The sequence below is a fragment of the Equus quagga genome, chromosome 7 (genome assembly GCF_021613505.1).
Source record: "Equus quagga isolate Etosha38 chromosome 7, UCLA_HA_Equagga_1.0, whole genome shotgun sequence".
Taxonomy (NCBI): Eukaryota; Metazoa; Chordata; class Mammalia; order Perissodactyla; family Equidae; genus Equus; species Equus quagga.
Window position 1 is genome coordinate 40847145 of NC_060273.1, and position 15243 is coordinate 40862387.

The following is a 15243-nucleotide window of genomic DNA, read 5'->3' on the forward strand; positions in this document are numbered from 1 at the left end:
GCAGTGCCATGTCCGCGCCCAGGATTCGAACCAACGAAACACTGGGTCGCCTGCAGCGGAGCGCGCGAACTTAACCACTCGGCCACGGGGCCAGCCCCCAGGTGCCAATCTTTAAAAAATAAATAAATAAGTAAAATAAAATAAAACATTCTCACTGTGGAAAAATTAGAGGATTCAAACACACAAAAGACAACTGAAAAACAATCATAATACTTCCACACATTCAGGTATGTTTCTTCCAATCTTATTTTTTATGTGTGTATCTTAATAAAACTGACATATCATATTATAGCCTGCTTGTAGTTGCCCAACATATGGTGTGAACATTTTCCAAGTCATTACAGTTTGTTTCAGAATCCTGATTTTTAAAATTGCCGCATTTTATCTCATAATACAGATGCATCAACATTATTTTATCTATTGCCTATTGTTGAGCATTTTGATTGTTTTTACTTTTCTGCTATCATGAAGAATGCTAAGGTAAATCTACTTATTTGCAAATATTTGTCCCCAGCTACAGAAAATTTCTTGAAACAAGTGTCATTTAGACTCTGCAAAAGTTTGTAAAAAGTGTACAGAGGAGTGGGCCCCGTGGTCAAATGGTTAAGTTTGCACATTCCACTTTGGCAGCCTGGGGTTTCACCAGTTCAGATCCTGGGCGTGGACCTAGCAGTGTTCATCAGGCCACGCTGAGGCGGTGTCCCACATAGCAGACCTAGAAGGACCTACAACTAGAATATACAACTATGTACTAAGGGGCGTTGGGGAGAAGAAGAAGGAGAAAAAAGACTGGCAACAGACGTTAGCACAGGTGCCAATCTGAAAAAAAAAAGTGTACAATGAGGCAGAGTAATACTTGAGAAGGGCGATGACCACTAAGACAGGCCACCAAGGAAAGCACCCTGAGAATTAACTACTACTATGTAGGGCGTGCTTTTGCCCTAAAACTTTTCAGGTATTTGCATTCAGTCTTTATAATTTTTGCAATATCTGTATACCAATTACACAGATTTATATATAAATATTATATGAAATAGTTATATAAAATATAAATTACATTTATAATATAATATAAATACATTATATAAATGTAACATAATAGAAACAAAAGTGTATTATAAACATTATAATTCACAATAATTATGTAAATTTTAATTTTTAATTTTATTTTGGAAGAAGCCTGGCCCTGAGCTAACATCCATGCCCATCTTCCTCTACTTTCTATCTGGGATGCCTACCACAGCATGGCTTGACAAGCAGGGCGTAAGTCTGCACCTGGGATCCGAACTGGCGAGCCCTAGGCTGCCAAAGTGGAAAGTGCGAACTTAACTGCTGTGCCACTGGGCAAGCCCTAATTATGTAAATTTATATATATAAAGACTTAGCTTTTAAAAATTAAGTCCATTTATATATTTAATAAGGAAATTTTACATCACTACCTCACATGGAAAAATCAGATAGACATACAGATCACTGGACTAGAACAGAGCATCCAGGAATAGTGCACACATGTATGGACAACCAACTTTTGACAAGGGTGCCAGGGTAAGTCAGTGGGGAAAGGTGTGAATGTGAATGGTGCACCCACTTTGGAACAGTCTGTCAGTTTCTTATAAAATTACTTACCATAAAACCTAGCAATTCCACTTCTAGGCATTTAACCAAGAAAAATGAAAATATACATACAAAAATATTCATAGCAGCTTTATATCCCCAAACTGGAAATAACCCAAATGTTTATCAACAAACGAAGGGATAAATAAGTTGTGACATATCTATATAATAGAATTCTACTCAGCAAAAAAAACAAAAACCAAAAAAACAAATGATAAAAAATTACTAAAGACAACAATGTAAATGAATATCAAAAACACTGTGCTGAGTGACAGAAGACAGACACAAAAGACCACATGTCATATGACTTCATTTATATGAAATGCCAGGAGCTACAAATTTTTTTTTTTTTTAAGGAAGATTAGCCCCTGAGCTAGCATTTGCTGCCAATCTTCCTCTTTTCTGCTGAGGAAGACTGGCCCTGAGCTAACATCCATGCCCATCCTCTACTTTATATGTGGGACGCCTACCACAGCATGTCTTGCCAAGCAGTGCCATGTCTGCACCCAGGATCTGAACTGGCAAACCCCAGGTCGCCGAAGCAGAATGTGTGCACCTAACTGCTGTGCCACCAGGCCGGCCCCCAACAAATTTAATCTACATGACAGAAAGGACCCAGGGCTGCCTGGGGCTGGGGGTAAGTGGTAAGGATGAATGAGAAAGAGCACAAGTCAGCTTTTTGGGGTGCTACAAATGGTCTATATTTTGATGACAATGGTCATTATATATTTGTCAAAACTCAAAGAACTATACTCTTAAAATAGGTGTATTTAAGTTGATTTTAAAAAATCCATTCCATTCTCACCACACACACACACACAAAAGGTAACTGTGTGAGGTGATGGATGTGTTAACTATTCTTATTGTGGTAATCATTTTGAAATATATATATGTATACCAAATCATCACGTTGTACACCATAAACTTATATCATGTCATATTTCAATTATATATCAATAAATCTGGGAAAAAAATTAAAAATTCCTATGACAAAAAAAGCCCCAGAAAACCAGGGCTGGCCCCGTGGCACAGCAGTTAAGCTCATGCAGTCTGCTTTGGCAGAGCTTCACCGCTTCGGATCCTGGGTGTGGACCCACATCGCCTATCAAGCCATGCTGTGGCAGCATCCTACATACAAAATAGAGGAAGACTGGCCCAGATGTTAGCTCAGTAACAATCTTCCTCACGAAAAAAAAAAACAAAACCCATTGTGGCGTCACACAAGATGCTCAAGTAGGAAGCTTTAGGGGTCAGTCTCTCCTCCACCAAAGCAGACTCTGAGCTGGAAAGAGGTATGTGGTTGACTGTTTCAGAACTCTGAAACCTGATCACTGACAATGACCAGGAGAGTGGAGAGGCTGCTGCTGTTTCATAACGATTCCACTGCTCATTCCTCAGCCCCACTGGGACTGCGGGGGCAGCAGCCAGGTTCCTGCAGTGGCTGCACTGGTGCCAGGATGCGCAGTGGGGCTCTTGTCCTTCAGCACTTTGGGGCTGTGTGTCTGGGCTGGTCCGGTGGTTCCCCGAGGGGAGGGTGTGGTCACTTGTCTTGGTTTTGCCCCCTTGGGCTGCAGCAGCTTCCCCAGAAGTATCTGCTGGAGGATTTAAGGGATCAGAACCTTTTTTGGGGACTCTTTCTAGGTCACTGGCTGACTGCAGAGATGATGGAATAGAAACTTTGGTGACCACATGCAATAAGGAATACACACTTTATGACAAGAGTTTGGAAAAGACACAAAAGGAGGGTTCCAGCCCTCAACATGCAACATCAGCAATCCCCAAGGAGTGAGAGAACCAGATTTCTAGAGCTATTACATTATAATATTCGGAATGTCCACTTCGCAACCAAAAATTAAAAAGCATACAAAGAAACAGGAATGTATGTCCCATTCACAGGGAAAAAAGAATTTGACAGAAACCATCCCTGAGGAAGCCAGGGCATTGGAATTACTTGTCAAAGATATTAAAGCAACTATTTTAAATATGCACAATGAGCTAAAGGAAACCATGGACAAAGAACTAAAAGAAATCAGGAAAACAATGTATGAACAAAATGAGAATATCAATAGAGAGAAATTATCAAAAGCAACCAAATAGGGGCCGGCCCCATGGCCTAGTGGTTAAGTTGGGTGTGCTCTGCTTCGGCGGCCTAGAATCGGTTCTTAGGCGCAGACCTACAGCACCTGTCAGCTGCCATGCTGTGGTGGCAACCCACATAAAAGTAGAGGAAGACCGGCACAGATGTTAGCTCAGGGCCAATCTTCCTCAGGAAAAAAATAATTCACTAGAGGGGCTTAACAGTAAATTTGAGCTGGAAGAAATCAGCAAATTTGAAGATAAGGCAATTAAAATAAACCAATCTGAGAAACGAAATTCAAAAAGAATGCAAAAAATTAGCAGAGCCTGAGGAACTTGTGGGACACCATCAAGAGTAACAAGAAACACATTATGGAAGTTAGAAGGAAAAAAGAGAGAAAGAGGCAGAAAAAATATTTGAAGAAATAATGGCTGAAAATTTCCCATACCTGATGAAAGATACAAGTACACACATTCAAGAAACCCATGAATCCCAAGCAGAAAAAACCCAAAGAAATCCATACATTATACGTGTTATATATATACACATTATAATGAAATTGTCAAACCCAACACAAAGATGGGATCTTGAAAGCAGCAAGAGAAAAGCAACTTTGTCATGTACAAAGGATCCTCAATGAGATTAATTGCTAATTTCTCATCAGAAACCATGGTAGGCAGAAGGCAGCAGGATGACATATATAAAGTCTTGAAAGAACAAAAACCCTATCAATCAAGAATTCGATATCCAGTAAAACTATCCTTTAAGAATAATGGAAATATGAAGATATTTCCAGCTAAACAGAAGCTGGGGAGTTCACTACAGTATATCCGTTCTATAAGAAAGGATAAAGGGGGTCCTTCAGGCTGAAATGAAAGGTCTAGACAGTGAGTTGAAGTCATAAGAAGAAATAAAAAAGACTGGTAAAGGTAACCACTCAGGTAAATACAAAAGCCAGTATCATGGTGCTCTTTCTTTGTAACTCCTCTTTTTTTCCTATATGATTTAAAAGGAAAATGCATAAGAAAATAATTACAAATCCGTGTCAATGGGTACACAACGTATTAAGACATAATCTCTGACATAACAATAAAGGGGAGGTTCAGAGAGGCATAAGAGCAGCTTTTCCACTATTCAAACTGAGTCGGCGTTATTCAAACTCAGTTGTTATAAGCTTAAGAAGTGAACTGTAATCCCCAAGGTGACCACAAAGGACATAACTAAAAAATATATAGAAATGAAAACTAGGAAATCAAAATGGTACACTACAAAAATTCAACTAAATACAAAAAAGGCAGTAATGGAGTTATCAATGAACAAAAAGCATGTAAGACATACAGAAAACAGATACATGGTAGAAGTAAATTCTTATCAGTAAATACCTTACATGACAATTGATAAATTCTCTAATTAAAAGACAGAGAATGGCAGAATGGATTTTAAAAAAATATGATCCATCTATATGCCGTCACTAGATAAAAAGACACAAAGAGGGGCCGGCCCAGTGGCGCAGCAGTTACGTGCACACATTCCACCTCGGTGGCCTGGGGTTCGCTAGTTTGGATCCCAGATGTGGACATGGCACCACTTGGCAAGCCATGCTGTGGCAGGCGTCCCACATATCAAGCAGAGGAAGATGGGCATGGATGTTAGCTCAGGGCCAGCCTTCCTCAGCAAAAAGAGGAGGATTGGCAGCAGATGTTAGCTCAGGGCTAATCTTCCTCCAAAAAAAAAAAAAAAGACACAAAGAGGTTGAAAATAAAAGGGTGGAAAAAGATATTCCATGCAAACAGTAACTGAAAGAGAGCTGGGGTGGCTATATCATTGTTAGACAGAACAGACTCTAAGGCAAAACAGGTTAAAAGAGACAAAGAAGGATATTATATATTGTCAAAAGTTCCAATTCATCAAGAAGATCTAACAATTAGAAACATAAACACACCTAACAACCGAGCCCTCAAAATATATGAAGCAAAAATTGTCAGAATTGAAGGGAAAAATAGACTATTCAATAATAGTTGGAGACTTCAGTACTTCACTTCCAATAATTGACAGAACAACCAGAGAGAAGATCAATAAGGAAACAGAGGACTCAAACAACTTATAAATCAATCAGACCAAAGAGACATAAACAGTGCTTCACCCAACAACAGCAGAATACACATTTTTCTCAAGTAAACATGGATCATTCCTGAGGTCAGATTATGTGTTAGGCCACAAAACAAGTCTCAATAAATTTAAAAAGACTGAAATCATCAAAGTTTCTTTCCTGATCACAATGTAATGAAACTAGAATCAATTACAGAAGGAAAATTGGAAAATTCACAAATACATGGATATTAAATAACATATTCTTAAACAATCAATAAGTCAAACAAGAAATCATACGGGAAATTAGAAAATATCTTGAGATGAATGAAAATAAAACACAACATACTAAAACTAATGGAGGAAGATTGTACAGATGGTAGCTCCAGTCTAATCTTCCTCAAGCAAAAAAAACAGGAGGACTGGCAACAGATGTTACTCAGGGCAAATCCTTCTCAGCCAAAAAAACCCCCAAAACAAAAAAACTAATGGGATGCAGTAAAAGCAGGGCTAAGAGGAAAATTTATAGCTGTAAATATCAATATTTTAAAAAAGAAAAAAATCTCATATCTATAACCTAACTGTAAGGCTTAAGGGACTAGAAAAAGAAGGGCAAATTAAACCCAAGGCTGGCAGAAGGAAGGAGATATTGAAGAATAGAGCAGAGTTAAGCAAAATAGAGAACAGAAAAAGAACAGAGAAAAATCAATGAAACCAAGAGTTGGTTCTTTGAAAAGATCAACAAAATTGGCAAATCTTTAGCTAGATTACTAAAAAAAAAAGAGGACTCAAATTACTAAAATCAGAAATGATTGTAGAGACATTACTACCAACTCTACAGAAATAGAAAGGGTTATAAAAGAAGACTATGAACAACTGTATGCCAACAAATTGCATTATCTAGATGAAATGGACAAGTTTCTAAAAACACACAATCTACCAACATTGACTCAAAAAGAAAAACAAAGTTTCGACAGACCTATGACAAGGAAGAAGATTGAAATCAGAAATCAGAAACCTCCCAACACGGGGCCGGCCCGGTGGCACAGCGGTTAAGTGTGCACATTCTGCTTTGGCAGCCTGGGGTTTGCCAGTTCGGATCCTGGGTATGGACATGGCACCGCTAGGCAAGCCATTGCTGTAGCAGGCGTCCCACATATAAAGTAGAGGAAGATGGGCATGGATGTTAGCTCAGGGCCAGTCTTGCTCAGCAGAAAAGAGGAGGATTGGCAGCAGATGCTAGCTCAGGGGCTAATCTTCCTCAAAAGAAAAAAGAAAAAGAAAAAGAAAAGAAACCTCCCAACATAGGAAATCTCAGGACCAGATGCCTTCACAGGTGAGTTCTACCAAACATTTAAAGAAGAATTAACACCAATCCTTCTCAAACTCCTCCAAGACATTGAAGAGGAGGGAATACCTCCTTTTTTTTATTTGCAGAGGAAGATTCGCCCTGAGCTAACATCTATGCCAGTCTTCCTCTATTTTGTATGTGGGTTGCTGCCACAGCCTGGCTGCTGACAAGTGGTGTAGGTCTGCACCCAGGAACCAAACCCAGACTGCTGAAGAAGAGTGTGCCAAACTCAACCACTAGGCCACCAGGGCTTGCCTGGGAATACCTCCTAACTCATTCTATGAGACCAGCATTATCCTGATATCAAAGCCAGACAAAAAACAATGCAAGAAAAGGAAATTGCAGGCCAATATCCCTTATGAATATAATATAAATGCAAAAATCCTTGGGCCAGCCCCGTGGCAGAGTGGTTAAGTTTGTGCGCTCCACTTCGGCGGCCCAGGGTTTTGCCAGTTCGGATCCTGGGTGCGGACATGGCACTGCTCATCAGGCCACATTGAGGCAGCGTCCCACATGCCACAACCAGAAGGACCCACAACTAGGAATGCACAATTATGTGCCAGGGGGCTTTGGGAGAGAAAGGAAAAGTAAAATGTTAAAAAAAACAACAAAACCTTCAACAAAATACTAGCAAACTGAATTCAGCAGCATATTGAAAGGATTAGACACTATGACCAAGTGGAATTTATCCCTGAATGGAAGGGTGGTTCAATATACAAAAATCAAATAATACACAGCATTAATAGAAGGAAGGGAAAAAACCACGATTACCTCAACTAAGGCAGAAAAATAATTGGAAAAAATCCAACACTCTGAAAAACATGCAACAAACTAGGAATACAAAAGAGCTTTCTCAACATGAAAAAGGCCACTTATGAAAAACCCACAGCAGATGTCCTACTCAACGGTGAAAGACTGAAGGCTCTTCCCCTAAGATCAGGAACGAATCAAGGATGCCCAGTTTCAGCACTTACAGTCCACACAGTACTGGAAACTCCCGCCTGAGCAATAAGCAAGAGAGAAATAAAAGGCATCAGAATTGGATAGGAACAATATTTTATGTAGAAAGCCCTTAAGAATCCCCAAAAACCTGTTAGAACTAATAAATGAATTCATTAAAGTTGCAGGGTCCACAACACATAAAAATCAGTTGCATTTCTTTCTTTCTGTTTTCTTTTTAGGAATGTTAGCCCTGAGCTAACATCTGCTGCCAATCCTCTTCTTTTTGCTGAGGAAGATTGGCCCTGAGCTAACATCCTTGCCCATCTTCCTCTACTTTATATGTGGGACGCCTATCACAGCATGGCTTGACAAGCAGTCTGTAGGTCCGCAGCCAGGATCCAAACTGGCGAACCCAGGGCTGCCACAGGGGAACATGAGAACTTAACCACTGTGCCCCCGGGCTGGCCTCTATTACATTTCTATATGCTAGAAATGAATAATCTGAAAAGGAAATTAAGAAAACAATTCCATTTACCATGGCAACCAAAGAATAAAATACTTAGGAATAAATTTAACCAAGGAGATAAAAGTTTTGTATGTTGAAAACTTCAAAATATTGCTGAAAGAATTAAATACCTGAACTGGAAGAGTTAATACTGTTGAGATGACAATACTACCCAAAGGGACACACAGATTCAACACAATCCCTATCAAAATCCCAATGGAGTTTTTTTGCAGAAATAGAAAAATCTATCCTAAAATTCATATGGAATCTCAAGGGATTCCAAATAGCCAAAACAATCTTGAAAAAGAAGCACAAGCTGGAGGACGCACACTTCTCAATTTCAAAACTTACTACAAAATTACAGTAATCAAAACAGTGTGGTCCTGGCAGAAAGACAGACATACAGGCCAATGGAACAGAACAGAAAGCTCGGAGATAAACTCTCACATATGTGCTCAGCTGATTTTTGAAAAGGGCACTAAAGTCATTCAAGGAGGAAAGGGCAATCTTGTCGACAAATGGTGCTGGGAAACTGGATTTTCATATGCATAAGAATGAAATTAGACCCCTGCCTTATACCAGAGATAAAAATGAACTCGAAATAGATCAGATCTAAATTTAAGAGCTACAACTATAAAATTCTTAGAAGAAAACATAGAGGAATATCCTTATGACCTGAGATTTAGCAATAGTTTCTTAAATATGATACCCAAAGCACTGGCAAGTAAATAAAAAAATAGGAAAATGAAGAGGGGAAGGGGGTTGGGTGATGGGCAAAAGGGGTAAAGGGGCACATACATATGGTGACAGATAAAAACTAGACTATTGGTGGTGAGCATGATGTAGTCTATACAGAAACTGATAAATAACAATGTACACCTGAAATTACACAAGGTTAAACCATTATGACCTCAATAAAATAATTTAAAAAAAAAAACAGGGAGCCAGCCCTGATAGCCTAGTGGTTAAAGTTTGGCACTCTCTGCCTCAGGGGCCTGGGGTTGGTTCCGGGTGCAGACCTACACCCCTCTGTTAGCTGCCACGCTGGGCTGGAGGCCCACGTACTAAAAAACAGAGCAAGGTTGGCATGAATGTCAGCTCAGAGCAAATCTTCCTCACCAAAGAAACCAAAAACACCTACTACCATACCTCAAGGACAAAAGAGACAGACAACCCAACTGAAAAATGGACCAAGGACTCAATGTCTGCAAAGAAATGGCCAATAAGTCCACGAAAAGATGCACAGCTTCATTAGTCATCAGGGAAATCCAAATCCAAACCACCACAATGCACTTCACACCCACTAGGAGGGCTGTTATTAAACACGTACACACGCACACACGCTAACAAAATGGGAAATAACAAGTGCTAGTGAGGATGCGGAGAAACTGGAACTGCGGGGGAAGAAGAAATTTCCCTCTGCCTTTCTAAGTTCTTCTGGGCGGTTTAAGAATGAAATTGACATGAGACAGATTAATAGGAAAACTCAAATTTAATTTCCTTTGTACAGGGACCCCAGATGCATGAGAGTTTCACAGACTAAAGGGTAAAATGAGCTATATACGCCATCTTGAGCTAAGAACGGGATAGGGGCTGAGGCTGCAGAGGGGAGGAGAGTAATTCACGAGATGATAAGAAAAACAAATGTGCAGTAATCAGAGGCTTGCTGTGCCATACAGATAGGTCATAAAAATTTATTTCTGGTAATAACTCTTTTTATGGGCAAGGCCCCCAATTTAAATTCTTTAAGGGAGAGGGAAAAGTTTCTCTTGAGCCCACAGGGTCTCAATTGTCTTTAGCTCAAAATAGTCCACGTGCACATCTTGAGGGGGCTTGTTCCGAACCCGAGAACCCCCGAGCATCGCTAGTGGGAATGTCAAATGGCATGCAGCATAAAATGTGGGAAACAGTTTGGTGGCTCCTGGAAAAGTTAAACAGAACTACCACACGACCCAACAATTCCACTTGTAGGTATATAGCTAAAAGAAATGAAAACACGGACTCAAACAGATCCCATACACGAATGTTTCTAGCAGCGTTATTCACAATAGCCACAAGGTGGAAATGACCTAACAGATGAACCGATAAACAAAATTCCATATATACACACAATGGAATACTATTCAGCCATAAAAATGAATGAATTTCTGATACATGTACAACATGTAACATGGAAAACATGGTAAATGAAATATGCTATTCACAAAAGGACAAATATTGTATGATTCCACTTTTATGAAGTATCGGGAAGAGGCAAGTTCACAGAGACAGACAGACAGTAGAATGGAGGTTACCAGGAGCTGGGGTGAGAAGAAAATGGGGAGTTACTCCTTCATGGGATAGTTTTTGTTTGGGTGATGACAAAGTTCTGAAAATATCATTATAGGTAGTGGTGATGGTTACACAACATGGTGAATGTACTTAATATCACTGAATTATACACTTAAAAATGGTTACGGGGCTGGCCTGGTGGCGCAGCGGTCAAGTTCGCACATTCTGCTGCTCAGTGGCCGCGGGTTTGCAGGTTCAGCTCCGGCTGTGGACATAGCATCGCTTGGCAAAAGCCATGCTGTGGTAGGCGTCCCACATGTAAAGTAGAGGAAGATGGGCACGGATGTGAGGTCAGGGCTGGTGTTCCTCAGCAAAAAGAGGAGGATTGGCAGCAGATGTTAGCTCAGGGCTAATCTTCCTCAAAAAAAAAAAAAAAAGTTAAAATGGTAAATTTTAGGTTATACATACTTTATTACAGGAAAACAAAAACAAAATCCATACCCAACCGAGACTTTTTCTTGGACTAGTTAGAAAGCCTGGAAGAGCACGTTAAAGGGAAAGCTTTTTCAGGATTTAGGTCATTCTGGCTCAACAGGACCAGGGGAGATGAGCAGGCTCACTCCCAAGCAAGCTTCCAGAGACTGCACTATCAAACCAGAGCACGCATTCACCCAGCCGCGGCTCAGAACGAGAAACAGAAACGTCAGATGGACCCACGGGGTTTTTGTTCTCAGCTGTTTACGTTCTGTCTGCAAACCGTAAAGAAAGGGAAATCCCTACCTAGACGGGGATTTCCCCGCCGGCTGGGAGCGGCCGAGCCCGCAGCGGGGTGTGGAGCGTCGTCGGCCCTTTCTCCCACCTCCGCACCCAGCACCTAAGCGCTTCACAACACTCCTTCGCCACGTGCCTCGGAGCTTTCCAGGGACGCTCCGCGCCGGCGGGCCCCGGGCCACCGATGACCCCGATAAGCCGGGACGAGAGCCTGCGGGAAGGGCCGGCTCCGGTGCAGGGCGGAGGAGGACTTCCGCCCCGCCTGGGAACCGTGGCCCGGGGATGCAAGGGAAGTGACGAGCTCGCGGGCTCTGCCGGCGGCGCCCCGAGCCCGCGCCCGGCGAGTCCCGGGAGGCGGCCCCAGAGCGGGGCAGCGGGAAAGGATGCCCCAGGTGACGCATCCGGCCCACCTGGCGGCCCGAGGGCCAGCCTAAAGGGACCGTGCAACGGAAAGCCCAGGCCGCCCGAGCAGCACGGGAGACGGCAGAGAGAGACAGCTAGAAATCTTGTTGTGGGGAGAGCACGCGTGTGTATGTATACGCACACATCTATCGCTACATCTGTGGATCTGTCTCTATCATGGTGTGGGGGAGGCTTTTCCGACCATCTATAACACCGAGGACATAAAGAAAACACAGGTAACTCTGACCACGTAAAAACGGAACTTGAATATAACAGCAACACAAAGAAATGTCACAGTCAAAAGGCAAACCGGGGATATATTTGTAATACACGTAATGAAAGGTGAATTTCTTTCACTTGTTACAGTGTATTCACACAAGAGAATAAGGAAAAACAGCCAAGGACCTAATTGTGAAAATGCAAACGACATGAATGTTGTCTGCAGAAACATAAATGTAAATGACTAATAAAAAGATGCCCAACTTTGTTCAGAATGTGCCTATCAGAACTGCTACAAAAAAACGGCTACTTTTCACGGAAACTGGGCAGGTGTGGAGGAAACAGGCATTTTCATAGCCTGTGTGTACAGCGGTACAATCTTTCTGGAGGGCCAGTTGGTCATGTGGATCACAATTTTAGGTGAACCGATCCTTTGATGTGATCATTTTGCTGCTAAGAATTTGCTTTAAAAACATACTCATAAAAATATGCCAAACAACAATGTAGGAAAAATACAAGAAACCTAACATCCATTGTTATGGGATTTATTAGAAGAACATGCATAGTATGATCTCATTTCTATCTACTTATTTTATTTTGTGTTTTATGAGTTTTTTTTAATTGAGGTCACACTGGTTTGTTATATATTTTTAAAGGATGGAAATATACTCAGTATAGGAATAATCTTTCTTTTTTTCTTCTGGAAGGATGCCCTCGATTAGAGGTGTTAGAAGGCTAAGAGAGCCCCCTTTTGAAAACCATATTTCTTTTCTTTTCTTTTCTTTTTTTGCTGAGAAAGATTTGCCCTGAGCTAACATCTGTGCCCATCTTACTCTATTTTGTATGTGGGTTGCTGCCACAGCATGGCCGCTGCCAGTGGTATAGGTCTGTGCCTGAGAACCAAACCAGGCCACTGAAGCAGGGCACACTGAACTTGACCACCAGGCCACTTGGCCAGCCCTCCATGTTATTTTATTTTTTAAAATTCCATCCATCCTTTAATATCCATTGCAATGCTACCACCTCCATAAAAAATTTTCTGCTTCGTCTCCAACCTTCTTGTGCCATCTCATGGCATCTACCGAATGTTCCCTGGATTTGATTCACTTTTCATATCTGCCTGGATGAGATAGCTGTAGTCTACAAACAGACAGCAGTAGTTAGGCATTCAGGCTTGGACACAGGCTGATTTAGATTAGAATCTGCATTTTGCCACCTGTGTTTCCTTGGCTAAGTAACTCAACCTCTCTGGGCCTTATCGGCATATACAGAGGTTCTAAGCAGCCACCACAGGGGGCTGTTGAGGGCCTGCAATGAGATAATCTATTAAGTGTTGAGCAAAGTGGTGGCACCAAAGGAATGCTTAATAAATGTTGGCAGTTATTTACATTTCTGGAGGACAGAGACAGTTTCTGGGGCTGTCTAGAACTTAACAGCTGCTCCGATTCTTTCCTGTTGCTCACTCTGCCCATCGCCTTCCCCGGTGACCGCGGGCCAAGCTGGGTTCCTCTGGCATTGGCCAGCACAGTTTGCTGGGATGAATGACGTCAGTCTAAGGCCCCAGGCACAACCCAAAGCCTGGCCAGCCCCTTCTACGGGTGCAGGGCAAGGGAGAGGATGAGCCTACACCTCCCCACTGCTGGGAAAACAATGACAAGTGCTTGACACACTGATGGTGGGCTAATTTCATGTCTGAACAGCATCATTATCAGCCTTTTCTTCCTCCTCCAATCCGTTCTTCAAAAATTCCCTTATTCTTAGACGAAAACTTTCCCAAGTATATCTACCTTAATTATAATAAACACACGGTCTCAAAGGGGGTTAAAAGGGTTGCAATGATTCACCAGAAAAAGTGGAAAGGCTCGGTAAATGAAAAGATAAAGAATCAAGAAACTGGATGTTAAACTAATATTGCAAATAAAGAGAGAAAACATTTTTAAAAGAAAATTTGGGGGTTCAGATCCTGGGTGTGGACCTACACCACCTGTCAGCTGTGCTGTGGTGGCGTCCCACATATATGTGGAGGAAGACTGGCATGGATGTTAGCTCAGGACTAATCTTCCTCAGCAAAAAACCCAAAAAAGCAAGGTATTTCTTTATTTAGAAAAGAAACATGGAAATTTTGTTCGTAGGATAATTTTAAATAATGTTTCGAATGCTAAATTATATCATGTAATATTTATATAACACTTAAGAGTTTATAAAGTATTTTCATTTACATAGCCTCTGATTCCCCCAAATCCTTGAGGAAGGCAGAGAAAATATTTTAGAAATTTTATTTTTTTACTTAGTTTTTATTTTTAAAAATTTTTTTTAAAGATTGGCACCTGAGCTAACAACCGTTACCAATCTTTTTTTTTCTGCTTTATCTCCCCAAATCCCCCTGGTACGTAGTTGTATATCTTAGTTGCAGGTCTTTCTAGTTGTGGCATGTGGGACGCCACCTCAATGTGGCCTGATGAGCAGTGCCATGTCCATGCCCAGGATCTGAACCGATGAAACCCTGGGCCGCCACAGCAGAGCTCGTGAACTTAACTACTTGGCTACGGGGCCAGGCCTGAGATTTTACTTTTTAAAAATGAAGTTACAGGTGGGCCCCATGGCCTAGTGTTTAAGTTCAGCATGTTCCACTTTGGCAGCCCAGGTTTGGTTCCCGGGTGTGGACGTACACCACTCAATGGTGGCCATGATGTGGCGATGACCCACATAGAAAACAGAGGGAGATTGGCACAGATGTTAGCTCAGGGTGAATCTTCCTCAGCAAAAAAAAAAAAAAAAATTACGTTACACAAGAATTACAAGAATATTAACATAATACTAAATAGAATATAGCATTCATCTAAATCCTGTTAAGCCAACAAATAAAACTGTTTATTTCAACTGATGTTGTATGAATATTAGGCTCATTGCATAGGGCAGATGGTTGCACAAAAGGCAGAGCAAGAACTGGAAGGTCTATTTAGATCACACGTACATTATTAATTATTATGAATAAATTATAAC